The 22,726-nt window shown below is 44.5% G+C and overlaps 1 long non-coding RNA gene across 1 annotated transcript; it reads right to left on the reverse strand.

Moving 5' to 3' along the window:
- Window positions 1-208: 208 nt before the first annotated feature.
- LOC307029886 lies at window positions 209-3,061 on the reverse strand. The gene is made up of 2 exons (XR_013805436.1): window positions 1,462-3,061; window positions 209-881 (listed from the first exon to the last, which is right to left on the reverse strand). It is a non-coding gene; the product is annotated as an uncharacterized lncRNA (long non-coding RNA).
- Between the last annotated feature and the right edge of the window lie 19,665 nt (window positions 3,062-22,726).

The raw sequence follows: 22,726 nt of genomic DNA on the forward strand, positions 1-22,726 counted from the left end.
AGCCTGTAATTTAACAACCGCCTCCTGAATGGAGGGACCTGCACAATACATCACGGTATCGTCCGCATAAAAATGTAAAGTAGCTTCATCCACATTTTCACCTAAACTGTTGATATATATGGAGAATAAAAGTGGACCTAAAACAGAACCTTGAGGAACACCATTAGCAATGTTTAACCACTCAGAAGACAGCCCATCAAAGTGAACACATTTTCCCCCTCTCATATTCAGTGTGGACGGATTTAAACAGCATGGTGTCCAGAAAGCTGCAGAGACTTCAGGGAGAAACCTCTGTGTGATGGACGTCCTGTCTGTTTGTTTGGCCCGGAGAGGACTGAGGGTCTTTCCTCTGCAAGGAGGACCTGGCCTGATGGAGGAGCCCATGCTGGGCAAAGCTGATACCAACTGCACAGGCCTAGTCTGTCATGTTATTTGACTAAATGTGTTTACTTTAATAGTTTTACACCTTCTGTCCATATGTGCTTTTTATTTAAAAAATGTTTGATTAAGTTTTGGTTCACATTTCAATAATTGTATTTGTATTTGCACTCCTTTCATCCATTATTCTTACTGAAAATGTTAGATTACACATTCACATCTGACTGAAGATTGGCCCCATTTATTTGTGACGTTGCAAACTCTGCGGTACAAGGCACAAGTGATGTGAAGCTCATAAAGCGAGGCAAATAGAAATAATCAGCTGATGGAGTGTAGATGTGGAAATAGATGCATTCAATCAGCTGACTGTTTTTACAATAAAAGTAGTTTCTTAGTGTACTGGTCTTAAAATCTCATAACATCAGCTTCGAATTTTCCTCTTGGATGTTCTTCTTGACCCTCAGAGAACGAGAACATGTATTGTCTTTCAGGCATGTCCTTTCCTAACAAAAATTATAGGAAACATAAAACATATTATTGCAGAACAAGTGTGTTATTTATGAAAGCGGTGTGTTTGTGTGTTTAGGGGCTGTAGATATAATTATTTTGTAATTGTAATGTTTGTTTTTTTTTCAACAGTGAGCTACAAAGACAATCAGATTGTGAATGAAAAGTATGAAGTTCATCAACATTGAAATATATGTTATTATCAAAATAATATTTAACTGTTATCAAAACGTAGTGCAACTGTAGAAGCTTGCTTTGTTGTCTCACTGAAAGAATAACTTTTACCACGTTTTTTTACAGACAATATTGAGAGATAAATAGTAGCAATTCTCACTATGTGTTAAATATCTTTGCCTTCAATATATTAAATTAGAAAGCTGACCAAATCATATTGCTTGTTAACATCTAAATGTAACTTTTTGCATGGAAAAAACCCTCAACTTCACTGATGTGTAGGTGATTTAGTATTTAGTATTGTTTAATGGAATGTATACCAGTGTATTAAAGTCAATACTTCATTTATTTATCATATCTTTCTTGATTCTTTGTACAGTATGAAAAAAATAGTATTTGTACCTGTGCTGAAGTTCACTGCTGTGAGGAGTCCAGTTCTGTCTCTCACTCTCTGGTCCAGCCTGTCTGCATCACCTGGACACCTTAAACAAACAGATATATATGTAAAGTACCATGTGTACAAACAATATAACTGATTCTCTTCTGTTGAACATGTTGGATTGTGTATTGTCCGAGTCAGGGTCCTTTTTATTTTACTATAACTTTGGAAGTTGTGTTACCAATGATTGCTGTTTATTTGATACCCATTTGGTAATGCAATTAATAAAAACAACAAGGTTTGGGTTCGTTCTTCAGATGACTGTGATGTTAACGTGTAAGCTCAATAATGAACTCCAGCTCAACCAACCATATTGTAATATCTAAGTAATCATCTTGAAATATGACATTAATAATTGGAATATACACACATCTTATTGTGAGGATGATTTCACATTCACTACTTCGACATTAGCTTGTCTACATACTTGAGCATAGCCAATTTAAATTAACCTTAGCGATGCATACAGTTCCTACCTAAATAATAATCATCTCTCAAAGTTACAAGGATGACCTTATTTTATCAACCTCAAACAGAAGCCGTTTGTTGTACAGTATTAGCCCACTTAACACTTGTCTATTTCGTTTTAACGTTTATATATAGTCTATGATTTTAACTTGGAGGCTAGCTACTATTAGCATTGTTAGCACCGATGTAGCTACCACTCGCTTACACGCTAACCCAAGCCGTAACATTAATTACGTAGCTGATTAAAATCATTAACACATAAATAAGTACTTGAATTTCACTTACCGCAAAACCGCATTCATGCATCATCTGTTTCAACCGCAGAGCGAGTCACAATAGTCCGATATATAAGCATGAAGAACAAACAAACACGGCAACACGGCAAGCCGGTTCCCTGGATGAGCTGAACAGGCAGAGTGCCTGCCTGTAGCTTCACGGAGCAGCTAGCAGAGAGACAAGAAGCTAGCAGCAGCAGTCACTTCACAGAGCCGTCACTCAATGTGACCATGCCCTGATTTATGCAAACACTTTAAGACCTAATATAAATAAAAGGGTCGTGTTAGAAAACAATTCACTCACAGATCCATAATCATGAAGGTGGAATCTAACTATATTCATAATAATATTTATTGCATCCATGGGTAGAAACATGTTTTTTTCTGCTGTAAAGTTGGGCATTTTAACATGGGGGTCTATGGAAATTGCTCCTTTCTGCAGTCAGTCCCTATCGGCCAATATATGAACTGCAGTGTGTGCCACTTCTGTATTGGCGTCCCGGCTCTTCCACAGAGTTTGCCGCTTGATTGAAATGCAGGAAAGTAATCACCAGCTCTGAGTGATCTGTTGCCGAGGGGACACTACACCGGAGTTACATAAGCAGAGATAAAGTGCTATTTTGGGGGGAACTCACCTCCTCTGGGGTCCCCCAGGAAGATTTTTTTTAAATATTGAAGTTAAAAGCATCAATCTTGTGCAGTTTGAGAGCAACATTAAGAGATATGGATACATCTCTCAACACCCATATGTAAAAAAATAAATAATAATCAGGTTTATTATTTAAAAAAACTTCATTTTCCAATTAAACCATAAACCATGTCAAATTATTAGAAGTTGTTAGTAATCAGATTAAACAGAAAAAAGGGATGGAAGGAGGAAATAATAATCCCTCCTCACTTGCTGCTTCCCTCATCACTTACCCATGAAATACCCAACCAGGCATCCTAACTGGTTGTATAGCAAGCCCTGTAGAACAACCATCAAATCACACAGTTTATCCATAATCGGAGTTAGAACGTGGAATGGACTTCACCCAGACCTTTCAAGTACTACAAGTCATCAACAATTCAAAACTAAAGTAAAAACAATTATATTTACAGATTACTCCAGCTAACAGGTATTGGATATTCCCAGTATTGCTTATATATGTATTCGCTTTTTTTCTTGCCCTAATTATTATTATTTATTTATTTTTTTCAGTTTTCATTGGTTTTCTTTGTTTCTTTGTACTCCTTAATTTCTATACGTTTTTGATGAAATAAATGCCATTATTATTATTTTGATGCTAATGATGATGCACAGGAGGGCTACTCCCCATAAGCTATGCTTCAGCCCTCCCGCTTCTACTAATTTTGTTCATTTGTGTGTATAAATTATACGTTTTTGTTTTTGTATGATTTTGGTAGAATAAATAATACAAATACAATTTTAAAAAACTTGCTGTTTGCGGTTGAAATGATTTTGCTGGCCAAACATGCTGGATGGAAAGCAGTGATGTCTCACTTGCCTTGGCCCTGTATCTGCAGTCCCTAAATCAGTCATGTTACCCATTGACTCTTGTCTATTCTGGTGTTCCTGTTCATTGTTGTCTCCATTGTCGTTCTTGTCTGTTGTATCTCCTTCTTTTGTGTCCCTTTCTTCTGTTCTCCTTTCTTCATCCTCTACTCTGTTTGCTCATCTGTGATGACTGTGTAGGTAAACACAAACAAGTATGTAAGTCAATCAGTTTCCAGCTCTGTCAAATAAATGAATTTCAAGATACACAAATTTGTCTTCATTAAAATGAGTGTCACCACACTGTCACAAAATGTAATACTAACCAATTGAAAATAGTTAAATTTACATTGGAAACATCTTGTAGATATCACTGTTAAGAGTAGTTATCTGCCAATAAGACAGAATCATTCCTATACAAATGCAGTTTGAGTAATATTCACTTAACACTTTAATATAGTCATTTTCACTTAATACTCTAATATAGTCATCTTTCTGCATTCAAAACTAAGGAAAGCTGTACAATTTGACATGATAATGAGGACAAAAGGCCTCCGACAATGCAGATAATTTTTTGATCATATCAATTTTAAGATGGGGGTAAAGGCCTAATATTTGGGATCATAGTGTCCCTTGCCCCCTTTCAGGAGCCCCACTGGATTAGCTTTGATCTGAAATATTTGTATAAAAAGCTTGTTAGCTGGCTGTCCATCTCATAATGTTCCCATAGAAAGTAGCTGTCAATAGGAAATATCAATCAGAAGAATTATAATTTCATGCAAAAATCTGTCACAAAAAGAGGTTGCACATTTCAATTCAGGTGTTGTTATGGCAATGTCAGTGGCCAAACAGCCACATTTACTGCTGCAAATACGTTCAAACATGCTGTCGACACGTAAAGCAGTGGCAACTATGCCACCATTTCAGCTGACTTTTTCTCAGAAATACTGTCACATAACATCCATATATTGCAGTGCTAGGTTGATGCTTAACTAAGCTAACTATGAAACACTTTAACTGACATGACTCAGGATCAACTGTGTATTGTAAGCTTCTAGCTTCATGTCGAACACTGACAGTAAGTCAACATTTCCCAGAGAGCTTTCTTTGAAATCACCAGGTAACGCTAAAAAACCCAACATTTAGATGTATGAAAAAGTGTTCATTTAATATATCTGGCCAGCTATCTACTTGCTAACGGTTTAGCTTGCCAGCGCGATTCAAAGTAACGTCAACGTGGCTATAAGTTATGCTTTGCTTACATGTTCGCAAAACTTGTAAGTTTACTGACATTTACATACCTTGTTCACCTGGCTCAGGTGGTGGCTCTGGGGTTGTTGTGTGAGCCACCACTTGTGAATTGCCATCTTTTTTATAAAAAAAAATGTCTATTGTCCATCTTCAGAGACTCCGCGTCCGCGGCTCACAGTTTAAAGTTTAAACATTGTCACAGAGGAGAGGTACCTGTCAGCCAATAAAACACGTTTATTTCCATGCAACTCTCTGATTGGTCTGGTGGTGTCTTGCCTCTGTTGCATTCACTGAACACGGGAAATTACAATTCTGCCGTCCTCTAGTTAAAGTACGGTTAATGTATTATATTATTGAGGGAGAATTTGTCCGGGGCTAAAGAAAAAACATCCGGGACTAAAGCTCCGGATGCCTACCCCAGGCGACGCTCATGCCTCAGACGCTGTTTCCTGCAGATGACGCGTTTCCCCCCCGGTATCGAGGTAGAAGAGGTTAAAGAGAACATTATACCCTACTGTCCTACTAGGACAGTGCTTCGGAAAGTGTGGTCCGCGGACCACTGGTGGTCCGTGAGCGCCCCTTAGTGGTCCGTGAGTATATTGGTAACATTTCCCATTTTAAATTAATTAATTAATTAAAGTTTTCCACACTCTTGCGGGAATATCTCCACAATGCAATGGAGTGAGCTTAAGCATCACTTTCGATTGTATGATATAGCCCAGCGCAAAACCTTCATCACAGATGTTGCCACTTGTTTGTACCATTGGCAGGCGATTTGTAATCTGTTCTAGAAAAATGACGTGTCTTTGGATATTTGTGGAGTTAGGTGATCCGCGAGTGTTTTTTTATTGGTTAAGTGGTCCTTGTTATGAAAAAGTTTGAGAAACACTGGGCATTGCGTTCCAAGAATGCAGGGTTGTTGGTTGTTCCTAGATTCTCTAAAAGTACAATGGGAGCCAAAACCTTTTCTTATCAAGTTCCACTTTTGTGGAATCAGCTTCCAGTTCGTGTTCGGGTGGCAGACACCCTATCCGTTTTTAAGAGTGCGCTTAAGACCTTCCTTTTTGATAAAGCTTATAGTGAGGGCTGATTAGATTCAGCTCCTAGTTTTGCTGCTATAGGCTTGGAATGTCGGGGGACACCTTACTTTTTCCTTTTCTTTCTCTGTACCTGTGTACTTTCATGTTCCAAATAACCCAGCTTCTTTTTTTTTTTTGGTGTCTATCTACCCCCGGGATCCTGAGCCGTGGCTGATCCTGTTGCTGTGGTCCTGAGTCCTGGATCTTGATTTCTGGATCCTGAGTCCTGGATTTCGAGCCGTGGCTGAACCTGTCTCTGTGGTCCTGCCTGACTTTCATCATACTACTTCCCTGATGGCTCCCACAGGATTGTTGACATCCTCCTGGATTCATCTTCTTATTATAGACACATGCATTTCCAAACATTTGGACCACCTATGATGTAAATGTTTTTATCTTTTCAATTTACACACGGCATCTATTTCACGTCTGTCCGTCCTGGGAGAGGGATCCCTCTCTCTCATTTTTCCCCATTAACTGGGGGGTTTCTTTGGAAGTTTTTCATGTACGATGTGAGGGACGGAGGGTGTCGTATTGTCATATTGATATTCTCTACAAACTGTGAAGTCCACTGAGACAAATGTAACATTTGTGATATTGGGCTATATAAATAAACATTGATTGATTGATTGATTGATCAACAACTCTGATGTGTGTTAAAATAATTACAGGTGTTATTTCTAACATATGTGGAACCACTTTCTGTATATCAGTTTCAACCTGAGAGGAGGCACATTGTTAACTCTGCACCCAGTTAGTCTGGACATATTGTAGCGACCCTGCATTGCTGAACTGGGAGAGACTCACAAGGGGATTGTTGGGGGGAAGACGTTGCCCTAGTTAGCCGGATAGGGCGGGGAGAAAAAGGGGGTGGGGTTTACAAGTGACCGGAAGAGGGTCAAGCTACGGCGGGAGAGCTAGTGAGGGATCCTGAGAGAGCTAAGAGACAATACCGCTACCTATCTTTGTTGTTTTCGGCAGTCTTCCAACCCCGGGGTTTAGTCTGTTTGTAGGGTAATAAAACCCGGATAAATTACAGCCATCGTGTCCTCCTCATTTAAGTAGTTAGCCACCCGTGCGGCGGAGCCGCGAACGCTACATTGGTGTCAGAAGTGGGATCTCCCCAGCCCCCAGTCCCCGCACTACAGTTGGCTAACTACGCTAGCATCGCTAGCCACCGCCGGAGGACCGAAATGGCTGAACACGGTGAGAACACGGACTTATATGCCCCATACACCCCCCCAGAAACACCACGGAGGAAGCCAACCAGCGATGCACAGGTGGTAAGGAGAAAGGAAAAAAAAACAACCTACTCACCCCTTGCTACACTGCTGACGGACCTTCCGGAGGAAATAAAAGGAAGTCCGGTTAAGTTTGCTGCAGCCACCGGATTGCTGACTGAAAGAGCAGATGTAAACAAAGACACGTGTGGACCGGCTCCGGTGGATGCCCAACCAAAATCTATCCCGGAGTTGGAGAGAGACATAACGGCAAGTAAATGGGGTGGCCAACAAAAATCTATCCCGGAGTTGGAGAGAGACATAACGGCAGGGAAATGGGGTGGCCAACCAAAATCTATCCCTGAGTTGGAGAAAGACATTACAGAAAGTCTAGAGGAACGTTTTATGCAGAAAATGAGCATTGCAATGGAGCGTGCTTTGGGAAATGTTCTCAATAACTCAAAAAGTGACATTAAATCCATGAGGGGAGGGGAAGCACAAGATGTTGGGGCTAAACCTCATGAGCCCTATTGCAATGTAAATTCTAACCATGCTACTGACAATGCCAGTGTGAGCTCCGAACCTGCTAACGTTAAGGATGCTCATATCACTGTTGATGTCCCATGCCCAACAACAACCCCCCACCCAAGTACATGCCCCAAAGCAAATACCTACACCGCCAATGGACTCGGCCAAGGTAGCTCCCTGACTGCGGGCTCGGCTAGTCCCTCTACTACCAATAGCCAAACCAGCGATGTGGTAGCTGCTCTGACCACCGCCCTCACCACGGCATTGATGAATGTGCAGGGACCGACACCTTTCCCCAGGGAAGGCCAGCTAAAGGTCGGACGCTATGATGGGCTCACTTCATGGGAAACGTACTGGGCCCAGTTCAACCTCCTAGCGACTGCGAATGGCTGGTCCCCTGCAAAGAGAGCAGTCCATTTAATATCCGCCCTGGAGGGTGAAGCTAGAAAAGTACTACTTGATGTGACTGCTGCTGATCTTGAGAACCCACTAGCTATTTCCAGAGCACTGGAGAGACGTTTTGGAAACACTGCCCCTGCAGTTGTGATGCGGCAGAGGTTTAATGAGCGGATGCGGGGTCCTGGAGAGAAGCTAGGAGTTTTTGCAGCGGAACTGCGCTACCTGGCTCAAAGAGGATTCCCCGATTTCGATGATGCAACCCGCTTGGTGCTAACGAAGGAGGCATTCATCCGTGGCCTGCAGCCCATCCCATTACGGCAGCAAGTCCGGCTCGCAGACCCACAGACCTTGGGAGCAGCTCTAGAGAAAGCACTGGTGGTGGAGGACATCTTCCTGGAGGGTTTTGAAAATGGCTCCACGCAGACATTGACACGACCTAAGGCTCAAACGTATAAGCCTCCTAGACCCAACCCTCCTCCGCTCGGCACAGAGAGCCCACCGTTGCCCCCAGAGGGTCGACAGAGTCAAGCCTGCTATAATTGCCACCAAAAAGGCCATACATGGCGCTTTTGTCCAGCTCCTGTCACCGCTCCGGAGGGTTCAGCGCCGGGAAACGGGCGGGCCCCCCCGCCGAAGGAGAGACCCACCGATGCAGCCACTGGATGTCCTTCAAGGGGAGGTGGTGACCCCGCTGGGAGCAATAGTGCCACGGAATACTACTCCACAAGTGAATCATGGAGTAAGGAGGTCGCAGAGGGAGCGACGGATGCCGGTTCGCTTTCAAAGTGTTGCTCTACCTCGGGGACGAGGAATTACCGGGGGGGGCAATGTAGCGACCCTGCATTGCTGAACTGGGAGAGACTCACAAGGGGATTGTTGGGGGGAAGACGTTGCCCTAGTTAGCCGGATAGGGCGGGGAGAAAAAGGGGGTGGGGTTTACAAGTGACCGGAAGAGGGTCAAGCTACGGCGGGAGAGCTAGTGAGGGATCCTGAGAGAGCTAAGAGACAATACCGCTACCTATCTTTGTTTTTTGGGCAGTCTTCCAACCCCGGGGTTTAGTCTGTTTGTAGGGTAATAAAACCCGGATAAATTACAGCCATCGTGTCCTCCTCATTTAAGTAGTTAGCCACCCGTGCGGCGGAGCCGCGAACGCTACAATATACTAAACAGGTTCAGAAAAACCCTTCAGCATTAAAATATATTGTTTATGGTATTCTTGTCTTGTTTTTGTTTTTAATCTTTGAAAATGTCAAAATTGCAAACACATTATATCTTAATTAAACATATTCAACTGTAGATGTAAGAAATAAATATCTATCAGCCCGACAATGACTGCTAAACTGGACTTTATTCTTTTTGGAAACATGGCAAGCTTCAGGAAGGGTGAGGTCTAACTTGTCCCGAAGTCAGTGAAGGAGATGGTTATTCCTTTTTTTTTTCGTTTAACACTTGTTGATACAAGATAATTCTCCCAGTCTGCACACAACACAGATTACCGTGTCACTCTGAATGACCCCTGATGGTTACAGCACATCTGCTACGTGCCATTACTGACGTCATGTCTGCAGCCTGATGACAGCAGCAGACCTTCAATCTCTGTTGGCTTAATTTCACTTCATTGAAATTCTCATCTCAGACTGTATGAGTACACAGTAGGCTTTTTCCTGTATGTAGCTATTACAGAGTAGATTAATCATCATAAATAAATTCAATAAAGGACATTAAGTACAGTGAACATTAAACACGTTTCTGGATCCTTTGTGCAATGTGGAGGTAAGCGAGAAATATAAATATTCTTCAATAATTCTAAGTAACAAAGGAGTAGGAGTAGGACATAATAATGCCCATATTTGCTAAATGTGGCTTCATTGCATGCTCATTTTGTGTGCTAATGAGCTAACATTGTAATTAGCACCGAACACAAAGTAGAACTGAGGATGATGTTAATGATCAGTTCGATCTGCTCACAAACCAAAGTCATGGACACATTTAGATCTGATGATGCCACTACATGAAGTCAGAGGACCACCAAAGTTCTTCCAGGGCAGACCATAAATGTCTTACATCACGGCAATCTGTCCTTATTGTTAATCCCAATTTTTTTTAAACTGCTCTCGGCATTAGATATTAAAGTTAAAGAATCACCAAAGTCAGTAGGATTCATGCTCTGGCGAAAATAATAGACAGAACTTCATTGAAATCATTGTAAGTTACAGAGATGTTTCACAAACCAAAAGTGGAAGAAGTGTCAGAGGATCATTGTGCTCTAGTTTAATCAAATGTTTATTACTAGCTTAATCAAATGTTTATTACTTGTCCCCCAGAGAGTTTTTTGTGACAACTGCAAGAGTTTTTCTTCAGATCGTGCAAGGAAGACGATTTGAAGTGACACTACTTGTGAAAATTGCAAACTGCTGGCTCGTAACAAAAACATATCGATCTATGGATACATTCCTCTTGAAACCAAAAGAGGATTACCAAACACATAAGGTATGCATCAGCTAAAAATCACTGCGCAGCACTCGCATTCATACAGGTCTGTGGTTTTAAGCTAGCAGCGCACATTTTTTAGACTTTTTAGAAATATCATGTGGACGATTGTTTGTTGGAAAAAATCCATTCCAACCAAATAAATTAAAATCCTCAACTTGCATAGTTCAGGCAAACAAATCATCCTATAGTTTTACAATGTTATACATATTTAAAAGCTAATAGTTTCAATGGAGTGCTTATTTTTAATGATTAGATGGTTAAATCATAATTAAATCGAAACTACCCCCTAGCATCACACTAAGTATGTCCCACATTGGCCCACACAAACACACTCTTTGTCCAACATGTGGCTTGTTGGCGCACAATCAATGAAGGGAGAAATAACAGGTGTTGGCCCTCTATAATCACATGTACATGGACTACAGAGCTGGAGCACCTTCTTCTTTGTGTATCAAAACAGTCAAATTATTATTTTTCATGTTATTCTTATTGATACATGTTGATAATCTTTCTAGTTTTCCTATATATTCATCATGTATATTCATTCATTTTTGTATACAAAGACTAATGTGAACATGAACCAACAGACCCCATAAAAAGAAAATAAATATTTGTTTCTCTTTGCTTTATTTTCAAATGCTTCTTCCAGACACATGCTTCCTTTTGTTCCTGGTCTCTCTGCAGCAGTCATTCGAGTTCCCAGACCAGCCCGCATGATTTATCACACAATTCCCCAAAAGTGCTACTTCAGATGTTTACTCCGTCAAAAAATCACATCCATTTTTCATGGATATGGATACATGCCACTTTCTCCGAATCCTTTGTGCAGCCCAGGGATGTGCTGGAGACGGGACATATGAATGGTGTTGGGATGGAAGACTTTTCATGGGAGGATGGGGGAGATGATCTCAGAGGTGAGGAAGGTGTGTGCAGCTCTCAATGCTTCTCTTTCACACCCTGCTGCCCTCCCCTGTTGTTTTTTCACGTCAGTGGCGTCGCCTGGCCCGGGCATCCGGGTCTATAGCGGCCACTCCATTCCCCTCTCCCCACTTGTAACGAGCCTTTGTGTGAAACTGGACTCGTCCCTTTCATTCCAAGCACACATAAAGACGGTCTGCCAAGCCTCATACTACCACCTGAGAAACATCTCCAAAATGCGACACTCCCTCACCAAACCGGATGCAGAAAAACTGGTCCATGTCTTCATCACCTCCTGCATTGATTACTGCAATTCTGTGCTTGCAGCCATTCCAGCAAAAACCACTCAGAGACTACAATATGTACAAAACTGTGCCGCCCGGATACTCACAAAAACACGCAAATCAGAGCACATCACCCCGATCCTTCACTCACTCCACTGGCTCCCTGTAAGACACCGGATCAACTACAAATTCCTCATAATGGTCTTCAACGCCATCAACCACACTGGCCCCACCTACCTACAGGAGCTGCTAACCAGAAAACATTCCAATACCTCACGCACACTCAGGTCAGAAAGCTCCAATCTCCTGGCTGTTCCGCCGACCAAACTGCTCACCATGGGAGACCGTGCTTTCTCCTCCCTGGGTCCCTAGGTCTGTGGAATCAGCTTCCAGAGAACATACGGACCTCGGCATCACTCTCAGTTTTTAGGAAATGTCTCAAGACCCACCTGTTCCACACTGCATTTTACTGACTGTCCTTTCCTTTATTTATTTATTTTTAAACCTTTTATGCTCTTAACCTTTTTATTGCCATATTTTATCCAATATGCTCCTTTAGATTTATTTTTACTTATTTTTCCCTATAGCTTTGTGAAGCACCTTGAGATGACGTTGTCTTTAAAGTGTGCTATATAAATCAAATGTATTATTATTATTATTATTATTATTACTAAAGCCCTGGATCTCAACACCAGTTTTTTTCACATCATAAATAATGTTTAAAAAAATGTAAGGATCTATTCGTTTTTCATACCGAGCATACATTATAGCCCTCAAACATAATATGATACAGTACAAGTACTTCTGACAGTGTGTGTGTGTGTGTGTGGCAGGAGTGCATTTTGTGTGAGTGAGCGAGAGAGAGCACGCACCGGTTACTGGTATTGAATTGTTGTTGTTAGCATCTGGTTGGCAAGCTGCTCCAACAGATATAAGGAGCTGTTTCTACAACAAGGTGTTGAGGCATAATCTCTGCTTCGTGCGTTCCTCTATGAGTTTGTTTTAAAAGAAGGAAAAGTCAAAGCACCAGGATAAGGGTTAAACAATAATCTGCTTTAATGGTAAAAACATACAATACATCACCTAATCACGAAGCACTCTGCAGAGTACTCCGGGCTCAGGTTCTACCACTGTGTGATATACGTACCACGACAGCCAGTCAGAAACAAGAGCGCCGATCTTCAAAATGATCACAACATTTATACACAGGTGGGGAGGAATTTTATCGCTTGGTCTTCCCTAGCTATTTGTTATTGGCGAGTTCACTTCTGAGCGAGCTAGCCAGTGAGTTGGCAGTGTTCCATTGGTCGGTTTCCCTTCTGGGCGGGACCCCTGGTAGTAAGTCCGCAGTTGTTGATTCCATCTTTTGCTTCACAGTGTATGTGTGTGTGTGTGTGTTTGTCCCTCTGCCCTTAGGCAGATTCCCCAATCAATGATTTGGAGTCATGACAGAGGACTCTTTGACAGGACACATACTCATTCCCCCTAAACATCTTCAACACACATCCTATCATGTATCTTATCACACAACAGTCACCTGTTTTTCTCTATGAAAGCCATATTTGTAAATATCCAAACGCCATCGTCCCATGACATCTTTAGGATTAGGTAAATAACAAAGCTTAACTGTTCCCATGGCGTAAGGCCTTCCCTGACCTTCTTCTCACCTAAAAGTCAGCTATCTGGAATGAATACAGACATTAATGAGAACAAAGGACTATGGCCTCGGTAACTGTTTGAGTCAATTATCAAGGCCTCTTTTGGGGTCTGTAGGAGATAAATCATTAATTCTACAAGACTTTAACTGCCTTATATCTGAAAATGTATCTGGGAATTCCCCTGTTAATTGCAAAAACCGTGGATGATTAACAGAGAGACCCTAACACTCTCCTGATATTCTGGGAACTGCAAAGCAGATGTCAAAGGTCATTTGTATTATGCCTAACCACAGATAGCGAAAAAAACACCCTTTTGATTACACATAAAAGTGGAAGAAAAGACTATTGTGCTATATTTAAAAGAGGAAAAATTTACTTTTTCCCTTCAAATTTAACACACACGAATATATATAAGGTGACATTAAAATAAATATATCACAAAGGTGGAGGAGAGTCCTCTCCTGTCAGACTGAGAGGCTCTGGTAACACAGCTCAGACTGAGAGGCTCTGATAACTACAGCTCAGACTGAGAGGCTCTGACAACTACAGCTCAGACTGAGAGGCTCTGATAGCTACAGCTCAGACTGAGAGGCTCTGGTAACTACAGCTCAGACTGAGAGGTTCTGATAACTACAGCTCAGACTGAGAGGCTCTGGTAACTACAGCTCAGACTGAGAGGCTCTGACAACTACAGCTCAGACTGAGAGGCTCTGACAACTACAGCTCAGACTGAGAGGCTCTGATAACTACAGCTCAGACTGAGAGGCTCTGGTAACTACAGCTCAGACTGAGAGGCTCAGATAACTACAGCTCAGTGAGGTAAAGTCTCTGAGTGATATATAGTTAACTTTAAGTTATCTCAGTGGGTCTCAACGGTTTGGTCATCATTTATGTAAACAAATATTTACAAGGCACACCTTTATATCATTATTATATTTATAAAAAAAATAACAGAATAAATCAAAAGGTATGACATCATTCCAAAGAATACTATAGGACTGTAAGACAAAATACAGTTTTAAAAGGGGAGTGATTAGTCCGCTAAGACGCACTATACCTTCGGCACCTCCGGAGAGAAAACTCTGCATGGCTTTGCTAAACGCTTGGTCAATAGCAAACAAGACGTTCCTGTTGAACGACTTCTTCACCTCTCGTGATCTGGATTTGATGTTCCTGACGGAGACCTGGGTCCACACTGGCGAATATGTACCGTTTTCTGAACTTCTTCCTCCTGACTGTACTTTCTTCAGCTCCCCCCATGCCACCGTCCATGGTGGGGGCATAGCATCAGTGTTTAGAGCTAATCTCCAATGCCGATTGCTTCACCCTGTAACTAGCTATGCTAGCTTCGAGTTGCAGCTTTTTGAACTGAACCCGGCCTCGCCTATACTCTGTGCAGTCGTGTATCGTCCACCAAAGTCCAATAATGATTTCATAACTGACTTTTCTGACTTTCTTTCCTTGATCATGGTGAAATATGACCGTGTTTTGATCTCCGGAGACTTTAATGTCCATGCGTGCTGCGAGTCCAAACCTCTGGTTAGGGACTTTTTAAAACTCCTCGACTCTTTCGGTCTCATTCAGTCCGTGGCTGGCCCAACACACGATAAAGGACACACCTTAGATTTAGTATTATCGTTTGGACTGTCTATCTCTGTGGATGAAATCTGTGCAGCAACGCTACCATTTACCGGTTCTGTTTACAATCTCGATCCCTTCTGTTGGAGTCGAATCACGTGCCCCTGCGCGTTGTCTGCGTTCAATTAACCCCTTGACTGCCTCACTGTTTTCAGATGCTTTTAATACTTCTCCGATCTGTAAATTAGAGGTGAACTGTGCTCTGAGTGCTGATGAGCTTATCTCCATGTTCGACTCGACATGCACACTAATACTGGATTCCGTTGCTCCTTTTACGCTTAGACGCACCAAAATTCTCTTAGAGCCGTGGCTTAATCACTGTACTCGCGCTCTTAGACGCGCTTGAAGGCGTGCAGAGAGAAAATGGAAAAAGGATAAACTCCATGTCTCCTTAGAAATTCTTCGTGCTTGCCTTTCTGATTATCAGACGGCAGTCAAAGCAGCCAAAACGGAGCACATTTCTCTGTTAATCTCTAAAAACAGCCATAAACCTCAGGTTCTTTTTAATGTCCCCAACTCGATCATTAATCCTTGTGATGCTTCTCCAATTGTGCCATCGACTACCCTCTGCGATAGATTTCTTACATTTTTTATCGAAAAAGTATCTGCGCTTTGGCTAGCCCACACTAGTGCTACCCCAGATTCTGCTCCTTTTCTGTGCACTGCTGTCCTCGACCACTTTGTGCCTGTATCCCTGTCCTCTCTCTCGGATGTAGTCATGTGGCCGACAAACTGCACCTCAGACAGCATTCCCTCTCGCTTCCTTAGAGATGTTTTTGAATCAGTTGGAGCAAGTGTTTTATTGTGTCACGATTCTCATGTTATGTCACGTTTATAGTTTTGTAGGTTTGGGTGTTTTTGCTGTTTTCCATGTCATGTTTTCCTTTGGGTTATTGTCTGGTCGTTTTCCCTGTGTTTTCCTCTTGTCGTTAGTTTCCCTGGTGTGTCTAATTGTCTGATTATGTTCACCTGGGCCCTTGTGTTTTCTCCTCCCTCCTCACCTGTGTCTTGTTGTGTGATTGAGTCTTGTGTGTATTTAAGTTCTGGGTTGTCTGTCTGTCTTGGTCGGTTCGTCTTGTTCCCTGACTAGTTCTGCGGTGAGTGTTCTGTTTGTCATTGTACATATACAGGACTGTCTCAGAAAATTTGAATATTGTGATAAAGTTCTTTATTTTCTGTAATGCAATTAAAAAAACAAAAATGTCATACATTCTGGATTCATTACAAATCAACTGAAATATTGCAAGCCTTTTATTATTTTAATATTGCTGATTATGGCATACAGCTTAAGAAAACTAAAATATCCTATCTCTAAATATTAGAATATCATGAAAAAGTATACTAGTAGGGTGTTCAACGAATCACTTGAATCGTCAAATTAACTCGAAACACCTGCAAGGGTTTCCTGAGCCTTGAAAAACACTCAGCTTGGTTCGGTAAACTAAATCACAAGTATGGGGAAGACTGCTGATCTGACTGCTGTCCAGAGGACCGTCATTGACACCCTCCATCAGGAGGGTAAGACACAAAAATAAATTTCTCAAAGAGCAAGCTGTTCACAGAGTGCAGTTTCAAAGCACATCCACAAAAAGTCTGTTGGAAGGGGGAAATGTGGCAGGAAACGCTGCACAACCAAGAGAGATGACCGCAGCCTTAACAGCATTGTGAAGAAGAGTCGCTTCCAGAATTTGGGGGAGCTTCAAAGACAGTGGACTGAAGCTGAGGTCCAGGTATCAAAAGTCACTGTTCACAGACGTGTCCGGGAAATGGGCTACAATAGCCGTATTCCCATGGTCAAGCCACTTCTGAACTCAAGACAACGGAAGAAGCGTCTGACTTGGGCTAAGGAAAAGAAGCACTGGACAGTTGCACAGTGGTCCAAAGTCCTCTTTTCAGACGAAAGCAAGTTTTGTATTTCATTTGGAAGTCAAGGCGCCAGAGTCTGGAGAAAGGCTGGAGAGGAGCAAAATCCAAGTTGCTTGAAATCCAGTGTGAAGTTCCCACAGTCAGCGATGGTTTGGGGAGCCATGTCAGCTGCTGGTGTTGGTCCACTGTGTTTCATCAAGCCCAGAGTAAATGCAGCTGTGTACCAAGAGATTTTAGAGCACTACATGCTTCCGTCTGCTGAAAAGCTCTATGGAGATGAGGAATTCATTTTCCAGCATGATCTGGCACCTGCCCACAGTGCCAAAACCACCAGTAACTGGTGTACTGACCATGGCATTACTGTCCTCGATTGGCCTGCAAATTCCCCTGACCTGAACCCCATAGAGAATATGTGGGGTATTGTGAAGAAGAAGCTGAAAGACACCAGACCCAACAATGCTAATGAGCTAAAGGCCGCTATTGAAGCATCCTGGGCATCCATAGCACCTCAGCAATGCCACAGGCTGATTGCCTCCATGCCACGCCGCATTGATGCAGTAATCCGTGCAAAAGGATTCCCAACCAAGTACTGAGTGCATTAATGGACATTTTCAAATGTTTGATTGTGTTTTGCTGTTATAAATCTTTTTTTTTACTTGGTCTGAGGAACTATTCTAATTTTTTGAGATAGGATTTTTGAGTTTTCTTAAGCTGTATGCCATAATCAGCAATATTAAAATAATAAAAGGCTTGCAATATTTCAGTTGATTTGTAATGAATCCAGAATGTATGACATTTTTGTTTTTTTAATTGCATTACAGAAAATAAAGAACTTTATCACAATATTCTAATTTTCTGAGACAGTCCTGTATATCATAGCCTTGAAATAAAGGAAGTTTCAGTTTAAATCTGCATTTGGGTCCTGCTTGTTTCACAAACCGTGACAGTACGAACCGACCTTAAAATGGACCCAGCAGATCTTTTGAAGCTACAGGCGGAACGTCTTGGATATTCTCTGGAGTATATTTTTTATACATGGAAAGGCGCCTCATCTAGACGGGGTAGAGAGGCTGTGTTGAAGGAGGCACATCAGGAGGTTGCTCGCAAGCCCTGGCTCTGGAGCTTGTTGCCCGAGTGGCTTAGGATTTTTTCACGTAGCCCTGAGAGCCAGTCCTCATTTTCTGACCCTTTCTTGGGGTCTGGTCTGGAGTTTGGGGGTCCACGAAGCCTCCAAAAAACTCCTAAGAGACGCAAGGCCAGGGTTCCGCGCCCAACAGCCATGGTTCCGGCTCCGGCGCCAGACCCAGCAGCCGTGGCTCCGTGCTCCAGTGCCGGCCCATGCAGCTTTGCTTCCATACTCCATTACCTGGCTTACACAGCCAGGGTCCAGGCTTCTGCTCCGCGCCCAGCAGCCAGGGTTCCGGCTCCAGAACCGGACCTTACAGCCATGTTTCCGGCCACGGAGCCGGACCTTACAGCCATGTTTCCTGCTCCAGAACCGGACCTTACAGCCATGTTGCCGGATCCAGAACCGGACCTTACAGCCATGTTTCCGGGTCCAGTGCCGGCCCACACAGCCATGTTTCCGGCTCCAGAACCGGACCTTACAGCCATGTTTCCGGCTCCAGAACCAGACCTTACAGCCATGTTTCCGGCTCCAGAACCGGACCTTACAGCCATGTTTCCGTCTCCAGAACCGGACCTTACAGCCATGGTCCAGGCTTCAGTGCCGGCTCCAGTAACCATGGTCCCGACTCCGGCTCCTCGTCACCTGCTGACTCATCGGCCGACGCCAGCTCCTCGAGTCCTGTCGGCGTACCGGCCAACTCCAGCACCTCGTCTCCTGTTGGCTGTCCGTACGACGCCAGCTCCCCATGTCCTGTCAGCATACCGGCCGACTCCAGCACCTCGTCTCCGGTTGGCTGTCCGTCCGACGCCAGCTCCCCGTGTCCTGATGGCTGTCCGTCCGGCGCCAGCTCCCCCGGTCTTGTCGGCATACCGGCCGACTCCAGCACCTCGTCTCCGGTTGGCTGTCCGTCCGACGCCAGCTCCCCGTGTCCTGTTGGCTGTCCGTCCGGCGCCAGCTCCCCGTGTCTTGTCGGCATACCGGCCGACTCCAACACCTCGTTTCCTGTTGGCTGTCCGTCCGACGCCAGCTCCCCGGGTTCTGTTGGCGAACCAACCCACTCAAGTGCCGTTGGAGGTCCTGCAGACTACTCTTCTGCCGGGGGTCCTGCCAACTCCATGTCTTGTCACGTTGGAGGTCCCGCAGACTGCTCTTCTGCCGAGGGTCCTTCCAACCCCATGTCCTGTGCCGTTGGAGGTCCCGCAGACTACTCTTCTGCCGGGGGTCCTGCCAACTCCATGTCTTGTCAAGTTGGATGTCCCGCAGACTGCTCTTCTGCCGAGGGTCCTGCCAAACCCATGTCCTGTGCCGTTGGAGGTCCCGCAGACTACTCTTCTGCCGGGGGTCCTGCCAACCCCATGTCCTGTGCCGTTGGAGGTCCCGCAGAATACTCTTCTGCCGGGGGTCCTGCCAACTCCATGTCTTGTCACGTTGGAGGTCCCGCAGACTGCTCTTCTGCCGAGGGTCCTGCCAACCCCATATCCTGTGCCGTTGGAGGTCCCGCAGACTACTCTTCTGCCGGGGGTCCTGCCAACCCCATGTCCTGAGCCGTTGGAGGTCCCGCAGACTGCTCTTCTGCCGGGGGTCCTGCCAACTCCATGTCTTGTCACGTTGGAGGTCCCGCAGACTGCTCTTCTGCCGAGGGTCCTGCCAACCCCATGTCCTGTGCCGTCGGAGGTCCCGCCGACTGCTCTCCTGCCGGGGGTCCTGCCGGTCCTGTGTCCTCTTCCATGGGGGATCTTGCCGACACCGGCTCCTGACAGGCCTCTGGAGCTGTCTGGTCTTCACCCCTCCTCGGACTCTGCCTTGCCCCCGGGCCGTCCGCCCGAGATTCCCTCCATGGACTCTGCCTTGCCCCCGGGCCGTCCGCCCGAATTCCCCTTTTTGAACTCTGCCTTGCCCCCGGGCCGTCCGGCTGAGACCCGTCCTCCAGACCCCCTCCACCCACCCTGCTGGATCTTTGTTTTTTTGGGACGTCTGGAATCCGTCCCTTGAGGGGGGGGTTATGTCACGATTCTCATGTTATGTCACGTTTATAGTTTTGTAGGTTTGGGTGTTTTTGCTCTTTTCCATGTCATGTTTTCCTTTGGGTTATTGTCTGGTCGTTTTCCCTGTGTTTTCCTCTTGTCATTAGTTTCCCTGGTGTGTCTAATTGTCTGATTATGTTCACCTGGGTCCCTGTGTTTTCTCCTCCCTCCTCACCTGTGTCTTGTTGTGTGATTGAGTCTTGTGTGTATTTAAGTTCTGGGTTGTCTGTCTGTCTTGGTCGGTTCGTCTTGTTCCCTGACTAGTTCTGCGGTGAGTGTTGTGTTTGTCATTGTACATATATATCATAGCCTTGAAATAAAGGAAGTTTCAGTTTAAATCTGCATTTGGGTCCTGCTTGTTTCACAAACCGTGACATATTGCTTGTAAACACCTCTCATAGCTCAGGATGTGTCCCAGCTGTCTTCAAACATGCCGTGGTCAAGCCACTACTTAAAAAGAAATGTTAGGACCATCTCCCAGCTACCTTTTTTATCTAAAGCCATGGAGCGAGTAGTCTACGCCCAGCTGCAGTCGTTTTTAATCACACATGGCATCCACGAAAAGTTTCAGTCTGGCTTCAAACCCATGCACAGCACTAAAACAGCCCTTTTAAGATTTGTTAATGATCTGCTCCTAGCCGCCGACTCAGGTAGCCCAGCTGTCTTGGTGCTGTTGGACCTGACAGCTTCCTTTGACACTGTGGACCATAGCATCCTCTTGTCACGGCTTGAACAGTCCGCAGGCATCAGATGCTCTGCCCTTGCATGGTTCAGGTCCTACCTGACAGACCGTAGCCTCTCAGTGCAGTTGGGTGCCTTCTCCTCTGCCAAAGCCCCTCTTACCTGTGGGGTTCCCCAAGGATTATGGGCCCCATCCTTTTTCTAATGTACATACTGCCCCTAGGTTAAATTCTCACAAAACACAACATCCCCCTTCCATTGTTACGCTGACAATGTGTGCTTCCAGACTCGGTGAGGACACTATCGATACTGACTCAGCAATCACTGTAAGTTATATTCTTGTTTAAATAGACTTCTCTGTTTCATTTATTCTACTCTGTATAATTGTTCTGTAGTTATTGTAGCTAAAACGGCGATTTCTGAGAGATTTTAAAATCTCAGATCTGCTCAACTCCAGGCGTAACTCAGGTCTCAGTGAGTCACGCCCCTCAAGTGTGCATTTCAATAGGCAGGAAGACTCTGCTGTCGCCCATCAGCAGAAAATAGTTAACTAATTACAGGGGCGTGCCCCCAAAGCTGTGAGAACTGAGCAATCAGGTATCCATCTTAGGTTGCGTTTTCCTGCAGCGTCAGCTTCAGCGTCAGCCAGACGAAGACTGACAAAGACATTAAGAGTCCTGTGGGAGTCACGTGGGAGGCAAAGAGGAGGCAAATCCTACTCTGATTGCGCCAAGTATCGCTGGTGTTATTTAGTTTTATTCAATTCTCTTGGGTTCTCTAGCCCCTCATGCTATAATCATGTGTATTTTCTGCATTCCTGTTCATGTGTCTTCTCGCAATTATCACTGGCCCCGTGTTTCTCCTAATCGATCTCACCGGCCTGCTCTCGTCTATCCCACATGCTCCACTGAGATCCAACATCTCGTTTCAGGGGGCCTGTGGAACTGCCAGTCAGCTGTCCCTAAGGCTGACTTCATCTCTGGCTACGCTTCCCTGCAGTCTCTGGATTTCCTTGCTCTCACGGAGACCTGGATCACTCCATCCAACACATCCACCCCAGCAGCTCTCTCCACAGCATATTCCTTCTCCCATACACCCAGACCCTCTGGCAGAGGAGGTGGCACTGGTCTCCTGCTCTCTCCCAAATGGAGCTTTTCCCTCTTCAAGCTACCTAATTTCACTCCTTCCACCTTTGAATTCCATGCCGTCACAGTAACCCATCCTATACAATTAACCATTGTTGTTCTCTACCGTCCACCAGGCGCCTTGGGGGACTTCTTGGAGGAGTTAGATAATCTCTTCTCACACATCCCTGAAACTGGCCCTCCCGCTGTACTTCTCGGAGATTTCAACCTCCAGACAGGGAAGATATCTGAACTAACATCTCTGTTAACCACCTTTGCTTTCTCACTGTCTCCATCCCCACCAACTCATAAAGCTGGCAATGTCCTTGATCTCATATTCTCAAGGAACTGCTCTACTTCTAACCTCTCTGTAAACCCGCTCCACACATCCGATCATTTCTTCATTTCATTCTCTCTACCCCTTTCCAAACATAACAACCTCATCTCTTCTAACTCTGCTCCTGTCCGCCGTAACCTCCGTTCCCTCTCCCCCTCTACCTTTGCCTCATCGGTGCTCTCAGCCCTCCCTTCCTCTGACTCGTTCCAACTCCTGCCTCCAAACACTGCTGCAAAAACTCTCCTCTCGACCCTCTCATCCTCTCTGGACTTTCTCTGTCCTCTCACATCGCGGCCGGCTCGTCAGTCCCCTCCTGCTCCCTGGCTAAATGATGCACTGCGTGCTAATAGAACCATCCTT

This window comes from Notothenia rossii (genome assembly GCF_949606895.1).
Source record: "Notothenia rossii genome assembly, chromosome: 2".
Taxonomy (NCBI): domain Eukaryota; kingdom Metazoa; phylum Chordata; class Actinopteri; order Perciformes; family Nototheniidae; genus Notothenia; species Notothenia rossii.